Source organism: Oncorhynchus masou, chromosome 10, assembly GCF_036934945.1.
Source record: "Oncorhynchus masou masou isolate Uvic2021 chromosome 10, UVic_Omas_1.1, whole genome shotgun sequence".
NCBI classification, from domain to species: Eukaryota; Metazoa; Chordata; class Actinopteri; order Salmoniformes; family Salmonidae; genus Oncorhynchus; species Oncorhynchus masou.
The window spans coordinates 10,401,068-10,418,184 of NC_088221.1; the positions used below are offsets into that span (position 1 = coordinate 10,401,068).

Genomic DNA, 17,117 nt, shown 5'->3' on the forward strand with positions numbered 1-17,117 from the left:
TAAAAGTCGCTGAAGATTCTGAAAACAAAATCGCTAAATTGGCAAAACTTCCTCATCAAACACAACTAAAATGTGGGCATGTGCATTGTCATGAATGACCTCATTACTGTGTTAAAGAGACAGGAACGCAAACTTAACAAATAAGAGATTGCTACTTATATGCAAATCAGTACAAGAAAAATAAGTCCCAAATGGAAGGGAAACAGATTGTCAACTTTAGCCCCATGAAATCAATGAATGAATCCACACACTCATACTGAATATGCATTCACCTGTATTGTGAATTGGCCTAGGCTACACATGGATTTACCCAGTTTATGAATAGAGATTTACTATTCAAATAAATTGTTACCATTATGTTGTTATGTAGTTAGATTTTTTTTGAACCAGTCTAATTAATTGTATAATTGATTAATTCATGCATACATGTCTGTCTCTGAAAAATGTTGACATCAAATTTAAAATGTAATGATATTGAAATGAAAAAGATGCCCAACGATTGAACAGAGCAGTAGCTGAGTTTATCTGTCTGGATCAAGTGCCATTCTATGACTTTGGCTAATACGTTTTTGCTGTGGTATCGTTTTGGTATTGTTTTGGTATCAAGTATCGTGACGGTATCGAGTATCGTGATACACTGTACTAAACCCGGTATCGAAGTCAAAATTCTGGTATCGTGACAACACGAGCTCCAGCATATTTAATGTAATGTAATTCACATTATTGCTGGTTGCTTTCATGTCTCTGCAGGCCCATTTGACTCGAGGCCATCGTTGTGTCCCTACACTGGCTCTCCTGAGGTGCCAAATTGAGTTTATGGTTGTCATAGTTATGTACACAGCAATCAAGTTATGTCAAGCCCAAGGCCTAAGTCATGTTCTGAAAACAGATCTTCAGAGAAAATTCTGAGTAGTAAAAGGTATCAAATATTGTTGTCCTATTCACATGGAATAGTTACACGGAACTGGCCTCCATATAGGTCAGGGTGAAAATAAATACATTTCAGCCCCACATGGAGTGGGGTGGGGTGTTTTTTGTCATATGCGAGACAGGAAGGTCATCCATAGCCTACTCACCAGGTCGATTGACAGGCCTCCTGTCATTATGGTTATGGCAAAATACCTCATGTACAAAAACCAACAGCAATCATTATGGGTTCCAATCCAACTAGACACCTTCAAATGAGAAAATAGTAAACAGACGAGGGCAAAAAATGTACCCCTAAAAATACCCGATGTTGGGGTTTTTCTCTGCCCCTGGGTGAAACTGGTCTCATAATAATTACAAATTAGTGTTGCACGGTATACCGAAACTCTGCTACCACACGGCAAGCGGTGCCGGACCGCCAAGTCTAAGTCCAAGAGGCTTCTAAACTAGAGGTCGACAAATTTAATCGTCATGGCCTGACCACCTGTTACGCGAGTGCAGCAAGGAGCCAAGGTAAGTTGCTCGCTAGCATTATACTTATCTTATAAAATCAATCTTCACATAATCACTAGTTAACTACACATGGTTGATGATATTACTAGGTTAACTAGCTTGTCCTGTGTTGCATATAATCAATGCGGTGGCTGTTAATTTATCATCGAATCACAGCCCACTTCAACTTCCCCAGACGGGTGATGATTTAAGAAAAGCGCATTGCCAAAAAAAGCACAATCTTTGCACAAATGTACCTAACCATCAACATCAAAGCCTTTCTTAAAATCAATACACAGAAGTATATATTTTTAAGCCAGCATATTTAGTTAAAATACATTCATGTTAGCATGTTAACTAGGGAAATTGTGTCACTTCTCTTGCGTTCAGTGCAAGCTGAGTCAGGGTATATGCAACAGTTTGGGCCGCCTGGCTCGTTGCAAACTAATTTGCCAGAATTCTAATTAATTATGACATAACATTGAAGGTTGTGCAATGTAACAGCAATATTTAGACTTAGGGTTGCCACCCATTTGATAAAATACGGAATGGTTCCGTATTTCACTGAAATAATAAACGTTTTGTTTTCAAAATTATAGTTTCCGGATTTGATCATATTTATCGTATTTCTGTGTTTATTATATTATAATTAAGTCTATGATTTTGATATTTGATAGAGCAGTCTGACTGAGCGGTGGTAGGCAGCAGCAGGCTCGTAATCATTCATTCAAACAGCAGCTCTTAGCAATGCTTGAGGCACAGCGCTGTTTATGACTTCAAGCCTATCAACTCCTGAGATTAGATTGGCAATACTAAAGTGCCTATTAGAACATCCAATAGTCAAAGGTATATGAAATACAAATGTTAGAGAAAAATAGTCGACGCATCATAATTCCTATAATAACTACAACCTAAAACGTCTTAACTGGGAATATTGAACCACCAGCTTTCATATGTTCTGAGCAAGGAACTTAAACATGAGCTTTTTACATGGCACACGTTGCACTTTTACTTTCTTCTCCAACACTGTGTTTTTGCATTATTTAAACCAAATTGAGCATCTTTCATTATTTATTTAAGACAAAATAGATTTTATTTATGTATTATATTAAGTTTAAAAAAGTGATCATTGTTCATCCAGTATTGTTGTAATAAAAGACTCTTGAACACATAATCATATGACTACCAAGACTATTTGCATTGCCCCCCCCCCCTCTTTTACACCGCTGCTACTCTGTTGTTATCATCTATGCATAGTCACTTGAATAAATCTTGCTATTGTTATTTTACTGCTGCTCTTTAAATTACTTGTTACTTTTATTTCTTATTCTTATCTGTATTTTTGAAAGTTGTTTTTTTTTTAACTGCATTGTTTTTTAGGGCCTCGTAAGTAAGCATTTCACTGTAAGGTCTACTACACCTGTTGTATTCGGCGCATGTGACTAATAAAATTTGATTTAATTTTGTTTATTTGAGCAATATGAGATGGAAGGAAGTTCCATGCAATAAGGGCTCTATATAATTCTGTGCGCTATCTTGAATTTGTTCTGGATTTGGGCACTGTGAAAAGACCCCTGGTGGCATGTCTGGTGGGATAAATGTGTGTGTCAGAGTTGTGTGTGAATTGACTATGCAAACAATTTGGGATTTAACACAATGCTTCTTATAAAAAGCAGAAGTGATGCAGTCAGTCTCTCCTCAACTCTTAGCCAAGAGAGACTGGCATGCATACTATTTATATCAAACCTCTGATTACAATTAAGAGCTAAATGTGCTGCTCTGTTCTGGGCCAGCTACAACTTAACTAGGTCTTTCCTTGCAGCACTGGACCACATGACTGGACAATAATCAGGATTAGACAAAACTAGAGCCTGCAGAACTTGCTTTTTGTCAAAAAAAGCAGAGCATCTCTTTATTATGGCTAGACCTCTCCCCATCTTTACAACCATTGAATCTATATGTTTCGACCATGACAGTTTGCAATTGAAGGGAACACCAAGTAATTTAGTCTCCTCAACTGGTTCAACAGCGACACCATTCATTACCAGATTCAGCTGAGATCTAGCGCTTAAGGAACAATTTGTACAAAATACAATGCTCTTAGTTTTAGAGATGATCAGGACCAGTTTATTACTGGCCACCCATTCCAAAACAGACAGCAACTCCTTGTTAAAGGTTTCAGTGACTTCATTAGCTGTGGTTGCTGATGCATATATGGTGATGCGTATACCATCAGCATACATGGCCACACATGCTTTGTTTAATGCCAGTGGCAGGTCATTGGTAAAAATAGAAAAGAGTAAAGGGCTTAGAGAGCTGACCTGCGGTACACAAACTTTACATGTTTGACATTAGAGAAGCTTCCATTAAAGAAAACCCTTTGAGTTATATTAGATAGATCGCTCTAAATCCACAATGGCAGAGTTTGAAAATCCATAGCACATAAGTTTTTTCTATAACAGGTTATGGTCAATAATATCAAAGGCTGCACTGAAATCTAACAGTACAGCTCGCACAATCTTCTTATTATCGATTTCTTTCAACCAATCATCAGTCAGATGTGTCAGTGCAGTACATGTTGAGTGTCCTTCTCTATAAGCATGCTGAAAGTCTGTTGTTAATTTGTTTGCAGAGAAATAGCATTGTATTTGGTCAAATACTATGTTTTCCAACAATTTGCTAAGAGCTGGCAGCAAGCTTATAGGTCTGCTGTTAGAACCAGTAAAGGCCACTTTACCACTCTTGGGTAGCGGAATTACTTTGACTTCCCTCCAGGCCTGAGGACAAAGACTTTCCTCTATGCTCAGATTAAAAATATGACAGATATGAGTGGCTATAGAGTCAGCTACCATCCTCAGTAGCTTTCCATCTAAATTGTCAATGCCAGGAGGTTTGTCATTTTTGATCGATAACCATACATTTTTCCACCTCTCCCACACTAACTTTACAAAATTCAAACTTGCAATGCTTTTCTTTCATTATTTGTTTTTTATGCATGAATACAATTGCTCACTGTTCACTGTTGGCATTTCCTGCCTAGGTTTGCCCACTTTGCCAATTAAATCATCATTAAAGTAATTGGCGACATCAAATGGTTTTGTGATAAATAAGCCACCTGATTTGATGAAAGATGGAGTTGAATGTCTTTCTGCACATAATTTAATTTGAAGTACTCCAAAGTTTTTTTTCCATCATTCTTTATATCATTGATCTTGGCTTCATAATAATGGTTATTCTTCTTTTTTTTGAGTTTAATCACATCATTTTTTAATTTGCAGTAAGTCAGCCAGTCAGATGTGCAGCCAGACTTATTAGCCACTCCTTTTGCCCCATCTCTTTCATCCATACTGTTTTTCAATTCCTCATCAGTACATGGAGCATACATTTGTTTAGGCATGTAGCTAACTAGTTAAATTAACCAACTGGCTGGCTCGCTAGCTAACATTACGTCTATGATCTGTGTAGGAGCTCTAGAAAGAGGCCCGAGGTCACAAATTGGAATTATTAATTTTCCCAGTCAGTCCCCCCGTTGTTTTGAAAGCGGCATTAGAGTTGGGATTATGGTTAATTGTTTAGCTAGCTAGCTACATGTCTCAACAAAAGACTCCACTATGCAAGTAACCCTTTCACTGCACTGTTTACACCTTCTGTATTCTGTGCATGTGACAAATAAACAGATGTTGATATAGTGTGTGTTTACCAGAGACAGTAATGTGAAGAACAACATGACCTGCACCAAAGTCAGATTAGGATATAGGCCAAATACTAAATAAAGTTTATTTTCACTACTACTTTCACCACCTTTAGTCTTGAAATCTTTGGCTGTTTACTACACTGTGAATCCTTAAAGACATTGGTGGGGCTAAGGCTTCTGATGGTGTGAACAATGCTGAATATGTGTAGGAAAAGGTGTAAAGGTAAAAAAAAAAAAAAAAAAAAAAAAAAAAAAAAGCTCTCCAGCTGGTACACCAAAACAATCAAGGGCCATTTTCTCAAAAGTGGGGTTACAAGTTCATCAACTTTCAAAGCAGAATTACTTTCTCAATGTTCCTCCACTGCAGTGTATGATATACCATTTTCTAGCTCGGAGTCTACTTTTATTCAAAGTACAAATTAAAAAAATAAACATTTCAAATTTTGCTACAAAGGACCAAATCCAGGTGGTGGGTCATATATCTTGATTAGATAAGTATTCAACCTCCTGAGCCAATACATGTTAGAATCACCTTTGGCAGCAATTACAGCTGTGAGTCTTCCCAGGTAAGTCTCCAAGAGCTATCCACACCTGGATAGTGCAGCATTTGCCCATTATTGTTTTCAAATTTCTTCAAGCTCTGTCAAATTGGTTGTCAGGTCTTGCCAAAGATGTTCAAGTAGATTTAAAACTGTAACTTGGCCACTCAAGAACATTCACTGCCTTCTTGATAAGCAGCCCCAGTGTAGATTTGGCATTGTGCTTCAGGATATTGTCCAGCTGAAAGTTGCATTCATCTCCCAGTGTCTGGTGGAAAGCAGAATGAAACAGGTTTTCCTGATTTTGCATGTGCTTAGCTCCATTCTGTTTATTTTTTAGCCTGAAAAACTCCACAGTCTGTAACAATTACAAGCATACCCATAACATGATGCAGCCACCACTATGCTTGAACATATGGAGAGTGGTACTCAGTAATGTGTTGTATTGGATTTGCGCAAATATAACACTTTGCATTCAGGACAAGTTAATGGCGTTACCATATTTTTAGCAGTATTACTTTAATGCATTGTTGCAAACAGGATACATGTTTTGAAATATTTTATTCTGTACAGGCTTCCTTCTTTACATTCTGTCAATTAGGTTAGAATTGTAAAGTAACTACAATGTTGTTGATACATCCTCAGTTTTTTCCAATCACAGCGATAAAAGTCGCCACTGGCCTCATGGGGAAATCAAATTTTATTTGTCACATGTGTCGAATACAACAGGTGAAATGCTTACATACAATGCTTACCCTGAGAGGTTGACTTACTCTCCGGCAACTGAGTTAGGAAGGACGCCTGTATCTTTGTAGGGACTAGGTGCATTGATACACCATCCAAATTTTATTTACTAACTTCACCATGCTCAAAAGAGATTTTTAAACGTGTATTTTTCTATATATAGACACATCCTATGTGTTTTAATAAAATCAACTATATGCACTGAGCTTGTCTGATGCTTTAAACAATATGTTCGTTAATTAAGACACACAAATGACTAGACTGAATCAGACTGCAATTGATTTGATAGTGCCGGGCCTGGCTCAGACTTGCTGCGCTGTGTTTTTTTAAAAGACAGCAAGCGACTGTGTGACTAGCACACGTTGTTTCTCTCTCCTCCCTTCTGAAGCGACCACCACAGAATGTGTTTCTGAAGCTGCAATATACAATGCATTCGGAAAGAATTCAAACCCCTTGACATTTTCAACATTTTGTTACATTACTGACTTATTCTGAAATAGTTTAAATAGTTTTTTCCCCCTCAGTCTACACACAATAGCCCATAATTACAAAGCAAAAACAGGTGTACATTTCTTTGCAAATGTATTAAATATAAAAGACTGAAATATCACATTTACATAAGTATTCAGAACCTTTACTCAGTACTTTGTTGAAGCACTTTTGGCAGCGATTACAGCCTCGAGTCTTAGGAGTTCCTCCCATTCTCCTCTGCAGATCCTCTCCAGCTCTGTCAGGTTGGATGGGAGTGTCGCTGCACAGCTATTTTCAGGTCTCTCCAGTGATGTTCGATCGGGTTCAAGTCCGGGCTCTGGCTGGGCCACTCAAGGACATTCAAACACTTGTACCAAAGCCACTCCTGCATTGTCTTGGCTGTGTGCTTAGAGTCGTTGACCTGTTGGAAGGTGAACCTTTTCCCCAGTTGGAGGTCCTGAACACTGGAACAGATTTTCATCAAGGATCTTTTTGTACTTTTCTCTGTTCATCTTTCCCTCGATCCTGACTAGTCTCCCAGTCCCTGCCGCTGAAAAACATCCCCACAGCATGATGCTGCCACCACTATGCTTCACCATAGGGATGGAGTCAGGCTTCCTCCAGACGGGATGCTTGGCATTCTCATTGGACCAGAAAATCTTGTTTCTCATGGTCTGCGAGTCCTTTTGAGGCCTTTAGGCAAACTCCAAGTGGGCTGTCATGTGCCATTTTATTGAGGAATGGCTTCCGTCTGGCCACTCTACCATAAACACCTGATTGATGGTGTGCTGCAGAGATGGTTGTCCTTCTGGAAGGTTCTCCCATCTCCACAGAGGCACTCTGGAGCTCTGTCAGAGTGACCATCGGATTCTTAGTCACTTCCCTGACCAAGGCCCTTCTCCCCCAATTGCTCAGTTTGGCCGGGTGGCCAGCTCTAGGAAGAGTCTTGGTGTTTCCAAACTTCTTCCATTTAAGAATGATGGAGGCCGCTGTGTTCTTGGGGACCTTCAAATCTTCCAAGTTGTCTTGGTACCCTTCCCCAGATCTGTGCCAACACAATCCTGCCTCGGCGCTCTACAGACAATTCCTTCGACCTCATGGCTTGGTTTTTGCTCTGACATGCACTGTCAACTGTGGGACCGTTATATAGACAGGTGTATGGCTTTCCAAAACATCAATTGAATTTACGACAGGTGGACTCCAATGAAATTGTAGAAACAGGATGATCAATGGAAAAAAGATGCATCTGAGCTCAATTTCGAGTCTCATAGCAAAGGGTCTGAAAACTGTAAATAAGGTATTTCAGTTTTTTATAAATTTGCACAAAACAAATTAAACTGTTTTCGATTTGTCATTGTGGGGTATTTTTTGTAGATTGATTTTATTTAATCAATTATAGAATAAGTCTGTAACGTAACAAAATTTGGAAAATTGGAAGGGGTCTGATTACTTTCCAAATACACTGCAATTACAGCCATTTCTGACTGAAAAGTGATGTTACCGAAATCCCTAAATTGCTTTGGAAAAACATTCCTTGCTCTCTTTACGAGGCACATGTACGTAAGAAATAAACTTGAAATGGGAGAATGTTTACTGGTTGTTCAGGAGGTAAAGGGGAAGTCAGATGTGTGGAATACATTTGACTAGTTGTGGAAAATACTTGAGATCAAGAAAAAGAAGGTAAGGAGCAAGCGCTGCATGCATATTATGTGTGCCAAACAGGTCATGTTAGATTACGATATAATTTTTCTGACCATTTGGAACAATGTAAACAATACTAAATACATTATAAGCATACCAGTGTGTCTGTTATATATATATATATATATATATAAATGTTTTTAAGGTAAAGTCATTATTACAGCAAAGACTAAAAACAGTTGCATTCATTTGTGAATGCAATCCCCGAAATGGAATCGTTTACGCTAAATATTCAATGGTCACTGTTATTTTATTTTAAAACTAAAATGCTTGATTGCATTTCAAATCATGAAAGACTCATATGCTGTGTGATGACATGAACGAATAAATGATTGATTGATACAGTGACCTATATAAGTATTGAAATATAGGCCTAAGTAAGTTACGGTATTAAGACTAATCAGGATGCAGCTCAGCTCTATGGTGGCTATACTAGGCTGCTATACTAAGCCTACTAATGATAATGACATTGCTTTTATTATAATTATGATCATAATAATAATAGTAATAATAACAATAAGAAGGAGCTCAAGGAAAAAGGAGGGTTATTATTATTAATATAATTTCTGACAATTTGCAACAGTGTAAACAACACTAAATACATTATAAATCATACCAGAGAGGCTGGTTTGTAAAGCTTTTATTACAGCATAGCAAAGTTTTTTTTTCATATCAGAATTTGTGAAATTGTTTATCCGACATATGGTTGCTGAGGTTTGGTGCTCATGGAATCAGTAGGTTATTAAACAAGCAGTCAAATAGGCAACAGAATCATGATCTGTCTTATTTCTGTAGATGTATATGGATGATTTATAAAGCCAGGCACATTTAACAGTTGTGCTATTGATTATAGACCTAATTAAGTTGGTTTCCTCTCCTCACTTTTCTTAGACAATTAAGGCAAGGGCTATTTTCTTGTCTGTCTCCTAACTCCGCCGCATTGTTCTCTACACAAATATGCTGGTTAACTTTCCTATTATGAACTTAGCAACATGGTCTAGGAAAAGGCATGAATTCAACAGCGCACTGATGTGTTTCAGAACCGCGGACAGCGACCACTATCCAACATAGGAGAAAGCACATTTGTTATAAAATATTTTTTATTTGTGTTGCACCATTGTTCTTACATAATATAAACATATACAATTTCAATAGAACATGTCTCAGGGGCAGCAGCCTAGCCTAGTGGTTAGAGCGTTGGACTAGTAACCTGAGCTGACAAGGTACAAATCTGTCGTTCTGCCCCTGAACAGGCAGCTAACCCACTGTTCCTAGGCCGTCATTGAAAATAAGAATTTGTTCTTAACTGACTTGCCTAGTTAAATTTTAAAAATAAAAAAGACTGATGGACTGTGCCATCCACACAGCCTCAACAATGGATCAGTCCACTCAGACAGGCATGAATCAGGCCTGGTTGATTTATTTTGTCTTGTACACCATGATTTTTTTTTTTTTGCTACTGCTCGAATAAAGGAATGTTGGTCGACCAACAGCCTATCGACCAAACAATCGACCAGTCAACTAAATGGGGTCAGCCCTAATTCCATGTCTGCTTTTTTTGTATTTTGAACCATCTACCAATATGTGCCCTGCTTTGCGAGGCATTGGAAAACCTCCCTGGTCTTTGTGGTTCTTTATAGTTGAATCTGTGTTTGAAATTCACTGCTCAACTGAGGGACCTTACAGATAATTGTATGTGTGGGGTACATAGATTCAGTAGTCACTCAAGTGAATCCATGCAACTTATTATGTGACTTGTTAAGCACATTTTTACCCCAGAACATACATGTATTTAGGCTTGCCATAACAAAGGGTTTGAATACTTATTGACATTTCATTTTTTATTACACTGAATAGAAATAGAAATGTTTCATGAGCTGAAATAAAATCTCCCCAAAATGTTCCAATATGCACAAAAAGCTTTGTTTCTCTTGTATTTTGTGCATAAATTTGTTAACATCCCTGTTAGTGAGAAATTCTCATTTGCCAAGATAATCCATCCATCTGACAGGTGTGGCATATCAAGCTGATTAAACGGCATGATCATGACACAGGTGCACCTTGTGCTGGGGACAATAAAAGGCCAGTCTAAAATGTGCAGATGTCACACAGCACAATGCCAGCACTGTTTCAGCATGAGAGTGCCCCCATGCACAAAGCGAAGTCCATACAGAAATGGTTTATTGAGATCGGTGTGGAAGAACTTGACCCCATCGAAGACCTTTGGGATGAATTGGAACGCTGACTTCGAGCCAGACCTAATTGCCCAACATCAGTGGCCGACCTCACTAATGCTCTTGTGACTGAATGGAAGCAAGTCCCTGCAGCAATGTTCCAACATCTAGTAGAAAGCCTTCCCAGAAGATTGGAGGCTATTATAGCAGCATAGGGGAGACCAACTCCATATAAATATCCACATATTTTTGTATATATAGATGTATGACCAAGGAAGACTCAACCCCCGCTACTGAAAGAAATTCTAGGGGAAACACTGCCATACTTTTTGGATATGTTACTTCATTTGTAACATTATGTTGTGATATTAGAGGTGGCATCCCAGAGTGGTTGGAGAGGGGCGGGGGGAATTGTTTTTCCTAAGAAACAGAGTTTGTCCTGATCTGGTTGGCTAACTGAACCAGGGAAACCTCCGGACCCTAGTTGCCGGGTATGACATACTAATACATCAGATGTAAAAACGGTTTTATATGGGCTATGGGCTAATTTTTCGAATCAGGTCACGTTTGTTTTTTCTGGGATGAAAACATTAAAACACTGTTAAACTGCAGCAACCTTGAATTATATTTCAAAACTAAACTTACATGGGATCCTTTACACATACAGAGACAACAACTGCGTTTGGACAACAGAACAGGGCTGAGCTTGCTTTATGCAGGGTTGCATTGTGTAGGCCTTTGCATCAGTAATTAAAAAGTTACTCACCCAGTATGTCATCACTATTGTGTTGATTGATTAACTAAAGGCAATGTTGGATTGAAAAGTTTGGCTAGCCATCCGAAATTATAAACCAAATTTGATAACATTCACATTTTTTTAAACACAAATAAATACATGACCGCTTCGATTCCCCAGAGGGGGTCAACGGGCATAGGCTTCTCTAGACTACATGCAGCTGTAGTTGTTATCAATAGGCTACAGTTGATCAGACTACAACAGATTAATTGTGCACGAGTTGACAAATCATGAGGCGAATCAGTCTGAACAACAGTACTTTGTCCCTCTTTTCAACACTTTTGTGTCAATATTTTGTTCTTATTAAACCAAATCAAAAGTGCTGGGGCAAATGCCAGCTTGCCACATGTATGCCTGCGTCCAGGCTGTGCTGATCTCTGCGATTTAAATCGCCACACAATTCTACAAATGAATAAGCATGTCCTATATGTCTGATCTACTATCTAGACATGTTCTGATAGTCTCAATATTTTTAGACAGTGTGTCGAAATTTCGATACACTATTGATTTTTTTATTTATTCTTGTGGCGGGAATGACGATACATAACTTCAAACACCCATTAGTACCAAATACAGTATTTAATTCAACAAGAACACCACACATTTCTTGAACCAATACTGTAGCCTATATTATAGGCTATACATTATTCATTTACATCAAATGGTTGACCACAACAACGCCCAACCATGCTGTGATTTAACCTACATAAGTGTCCTTCTGAAAACCCATAAGGCAGGTTGTTCATGGGCTATAATAGCCTGGCACACAATTTAGCAACGTAACCTACCACATTTCAATTTGGTGCTTTCGTTTTATTCGGGGGAAACTTGGCTCCATTTTGAATCGTATCTAATTTTGTTCAAACGCCATGACTTTTCAAATGCTATCTATTACAGGTCAAAAACGGACCATGGCTTGGTAGCCTACTTCAAATACGAAATCTAGAGAAAATCGAATATTTTTCTCACCAAGCGAACTGTTCAACTGACAGCGCTCAACTGAACAACTAGCCATTCCGTCAACTAATCGTGTGGAGTTCCCCGCCAAAAGAACGTTACAATGTATCCCTTTCATTAAACTGCGGCTCTGCACATGCGGTCTCCCTGGATCTTCATTGTAGTATACTGTATATTCGCAACTAGCAGACACGACAGCCGAACACAACATGATAACGTCAGCTCAATGTACTAAGGTGCACATTTGTATTAAATAGGGTTGACTACATTTAAGGCAAGAGCCATGTTTGTACGCTGTCTACAAGAACATATTAAATAAACACACCCGGAACCCAAGCATACCATCCGTCACACGGAGAAGACGTCAATACTTACAGTAGTGTTGCAATTACAAGGGAAGCTTTCAGTTCCATGAAAGAGGTGCTCGTCATCCGTTCAATTTAAAAGCAAAGAGCGCCTCTTGTATGTTTTATGGGTTGCAGAATTAATTGGCTTGAAAGCGCCGCTCGTAAAGTTGCATGCACACGCCGCAATACAGACAGACTGGCTATGTTCCTCGAGCGGTGTCGGTCCTCCGGCGCAAGCAATGGGAAGGATAGATAAACAGGACAGTGTGAATGCAGAAAAACACGTAATCGGATCTATCGGTCTGTCGTGCTGAACTGCGCATGTGCATGCCTGTCAAATTAATCGGACGCACAGGGTACGTTCGAGCGAATCACTTTTGTCAAGTCGGTGACCATTGTTCACTGTCTTTAATGTGTTGCATTATGGGGATAAAATGTTCCGACTTGATCCTACATATCGACTGCATGCACTTAACAAACATCATGTGATCAAAGGTCATTAAGTGTTGACTACAGTAGAATGCAAGTTTCTGCATTTGCTCTTCAGCAACTTCATCCTGCTTTGTCGGAGGCTCTATTGTGAAACAATTAGGGTATTTTTGTTTGACCCACGCGAACGTGACCAAAGATGTGACGAACAGGAACCAACTTTGCCGCAATTCATGTAGTAGACCTATACCCACTGGGCACAGACGTAAATTCAACGTCTATTCCACGTTGGTGACGTGAAAAACAACGTTGATTCAACCATTGTGTGCCCAGTGGATACAGTGAATATATATATATATATATATATACATGAATGTAGAGGCTCTCTCTCACCAATTGATTGTACAATGTACACACATAAATGTTTAGCTTGTAAGTGTGAGATATGAGATATGTTTATTTCCACATTATATAGAACAACTTGGTAACACTTCATTTTAAGGGGTCCTTTTACAGTGTAATTACATGTGTAATTATTCTGTAACAAGTATTGTAGTTAACTCTAACAACTCTCAGGTTCAATGTAATAACAACATGCACCTGGTAGTAATTGCAGTTTGTAATTACAGAAGTGTAACATCAAACGCTTGTCACCATTCTGGTTACAAATGGGCAGGTTTCCACTAAATTCACAAAATTAGTGTTTTGCTTCTTCTCATTTGCATCAAATTCATTAACAACTGTGCACTGGGTGTCTGAGAAATTGTAGTCTATGCCCAATAGGCTCCAATTACTTAACCATGAATGTGTGTTGTTCAAAATATATCACTAGCACTTGCCCCCAAAATAAAGCGGATAATCTGGTTGAATTTGGTTGAGTTTACGAAAACAGATTTAATACGAGTCTCATCCCAGATGAGGAATAAGACGCTATTTCAAAACATATGTATTGTTTGCCTAAGTACAATGTAATCACTAGTTGTTAAGCAGGATTTAGCTAGTTACAATTAAGTGTATTTTGAGGGGTACTTACTTGTAATTAATGTGTACTTATCCAGTACATTACCCTGCTTACAACCTGGCCCTCAATTTAACGCTTGTGGAAACGAGATCCAAGTGGGAGATTAAATACACTAGTACACCACAGAGTACCTGTAATATCTGCATACGTACAATTTAATTACTTGGTGTTACACAGGATTCCACTAGTTGTAATTATAGTCTACGATAGCCAGTAGTGGAAAAAGTATCAAATTTTCATACTTGAGTAAAAGTAAAGATCATCAAAAATGACTAAAAAGTAAAAGTCACCAATAAAATACTCCTTGAGAAAAAGTCTAAAAGTATTTGGTTTAAAATATACTTAATTATCAAGAATAAAAGTATAAATTTCACATTCCTTATATAAAGCAAACCAGATGGCACAATATTGTGGCATGCCAGGGGCACACTCCAACACTCAGACATAATTTACAAACAAAGCATTTGTCTTTAGTGAGTCCACCACATCAGATGCAGTAGGGATGACCAGAGATGTTCTCTTGATAACTGTGTGAATTGGATCATTTTCCTGTCCTGCTAAGCATTCAAAATGTAATGAGTACCTTTGGGTGTCAGGTAAAATGTATTGAGTAAAAAGTACATTATTTTATTTAGAACTGTCGTGGAGTAAAAAGTATAAGTAGTGAAGTACAGATACCCAAAAAACAACTTAAGAATTTAAAGTATTTTTACTTAAACATGCACTCTCAAACTTTTGTATAATTTCAGCCAGCAGGTTTGAAAGTGGTGCCCATGAGCAAAATGTGGTCAATGTTTTTTGTGTACTACGTCATCAAACTGTGTACTATGTTATCCATTTCGTATGATATGCTACATCATTCATTATTATATATTTTTTGTGCAATTCATATATGTTATGAATCCTATTCGTTCTATATGCTACAAATTTGTTGTGCTTAATATCCTGGAGTGCATCTTTAAGTTCCGGTACTTTAGTTTACACCACTGTTGATAGCATCCCAACACACAATATTTCAGCCTGCACAAACCCTGGGACATGTGTTAGCCAACTGAGAACCGACCTCCTCATTGACACAACATTTTTTTTCACCTTTATTTAACCAGGTAAGCTAGTTGAGAACAAGTTCTCATTTACAACTGCGACCTGGTCAAGATAAAGCAAAGCAGTGTGACACAAACAACAACACAGAATTACACATGGAATAAACAAGCGTACAGTCAATAACACAATAGAAAAAAGAACGTCTATATACAGTGTGTGCAAATGGCGTGAGGAGGTAGGCAATAAATAGCCCATAGTAGCGATGTAATTACAATTTAGCAGACTAACACTGAAGTGATAAACGAGCAGATGATGATATGCAAGTAGAAATACTGGTGTGCAAAAGAGCAGAAAAGTAAATAAAAACTATATGGGGATGAGGTAGGTAGATTGGGTGGGCTATTTACAGATGGAGTATGTACTGCTGCAACGATCGGTTAGCTGCACAGATAGCTGATGTTTAAAGTTAGCGAGGGAAATATAAGTCTCCAGCTTCAGCGATTTTTGCAATTCGTTCCAGTCACTGGCAGCAGAGAACTGGAAGGAAATGCTTCAGTGATTTTTGCAATTCGTTACAGTCACTGGCAGCAGAGAACTCGAAGGAAATGCGGCCAAAGGAGGTTTTGGCATTGGGGATGACCAGTGAGATATACCTGCTGGAGCATGTGTTACGGGTGGGTGTTATTATCGTGACAAGTGAGCTGAGATAAGGCAGAGCTTTACCTAGCATAGACTTATAGATGACCTGGAGCCAGTGGGTTTGGCGACGAATATGTAGCGAGGGCCAGCCGGGTCTAGAGTGTCACCCCATTTGAAGAGGGGGATGACCACGGCAGCTTTCCAATCTTTAGGGATCTCGGACGATACGAGGGAGAGGTTGAACAGACTGTAAATAGGGGTTGCAAAAATGGAGGTGGATCATTTTGCTTAGATCTGCTGAGATCACCAGGTAGTACTGTAAGTTAACTTTGGTTGTTTTGTGTACTACTTTAGCAAGCTGGCTAACGCGCTGACGCTGCTGAAAAGTACTGAGTTTTCCCAAATAGCTAGCTAGCTATCTAGTTGGCTAATAATGTTATATATACATACCTTTGTAATCAGTTAAATAAGACGACACATAGAATGTAAAGCACTTCTCCAATTTGCTTTTCGGCACTGACCCAGACAATTCTGTGGACAACTTCGACAACTCCTGAAGGCACCAAGAGAAAAACTCCTCCATTTTCATGCACGGAGTGCCAATGTCCGGCTGTGCAAAGAGCTTTGGAGTCTGATTCCCAGGTCAAGCTCTTGTTTCAAATTCATGGAAGCTTATGAGCGCAATGGCAAAAACAGGTTAACAAATGGTTCACATCAACAACAAAAAATACATTTTAAAATCATTTAACGGTGTATTTGACAATGGGTAAACTGCTTTAATTAACCATCAATTTAAAGAAAATTGACTCATGATTAAACAGTTATGGTTAAAATTGTTACATAGTCATTTGTGATTGCCAAATTGTAAGCTTGGTTGAATAATGGATTATGAATGCACTTACAGTGATCCTAAGACAAACTTTTATTCCATCATGTAACCTTGCACTGCTGAAGAAAGTTCTCACTTTCGGATGTGATGCATTGGTTCAATTATTTATTTATCCCAGGAATTAAGGCATGGCAATTAATTAAAGGCTTAATGTCTGCCCATCTGCTCAACGCGCACAAAATAACGATGACTTCGATGGTGTCCCTCTGGAAAAGAACGTGGTCGAGAAGGTCAGTATGCAAAATCCAGATAT

The 17,117-nt window shown here is 38.5% G+C and overlaps 1 protein-coding gene across 2 annotated transcripts in view; it reads right to left on the bottom strand.

Annotated features, from left to right (window-relative positions):
• adarb1b (adenosine deaminase RNA specific B1b) overlaps nt 1-13,137 on the bottom strand; it is a 164,720-nt gene extending 151,583 nt beyond the window's left edge. For both annotated transcript variants that reach the window (XM_064975793.1, XM_064975790.1), the window contains exon 1: nt 12,871-13,137. The gene's annotated coding sequence lies outside the window, so the exon portion shown is untranslated. The remainder of the gene's footprint in view (nt 1-12,870) is intronic.
• Between the last annotated feature and the right edge of the window lie 3,980 nt (nt 13,138-17,117).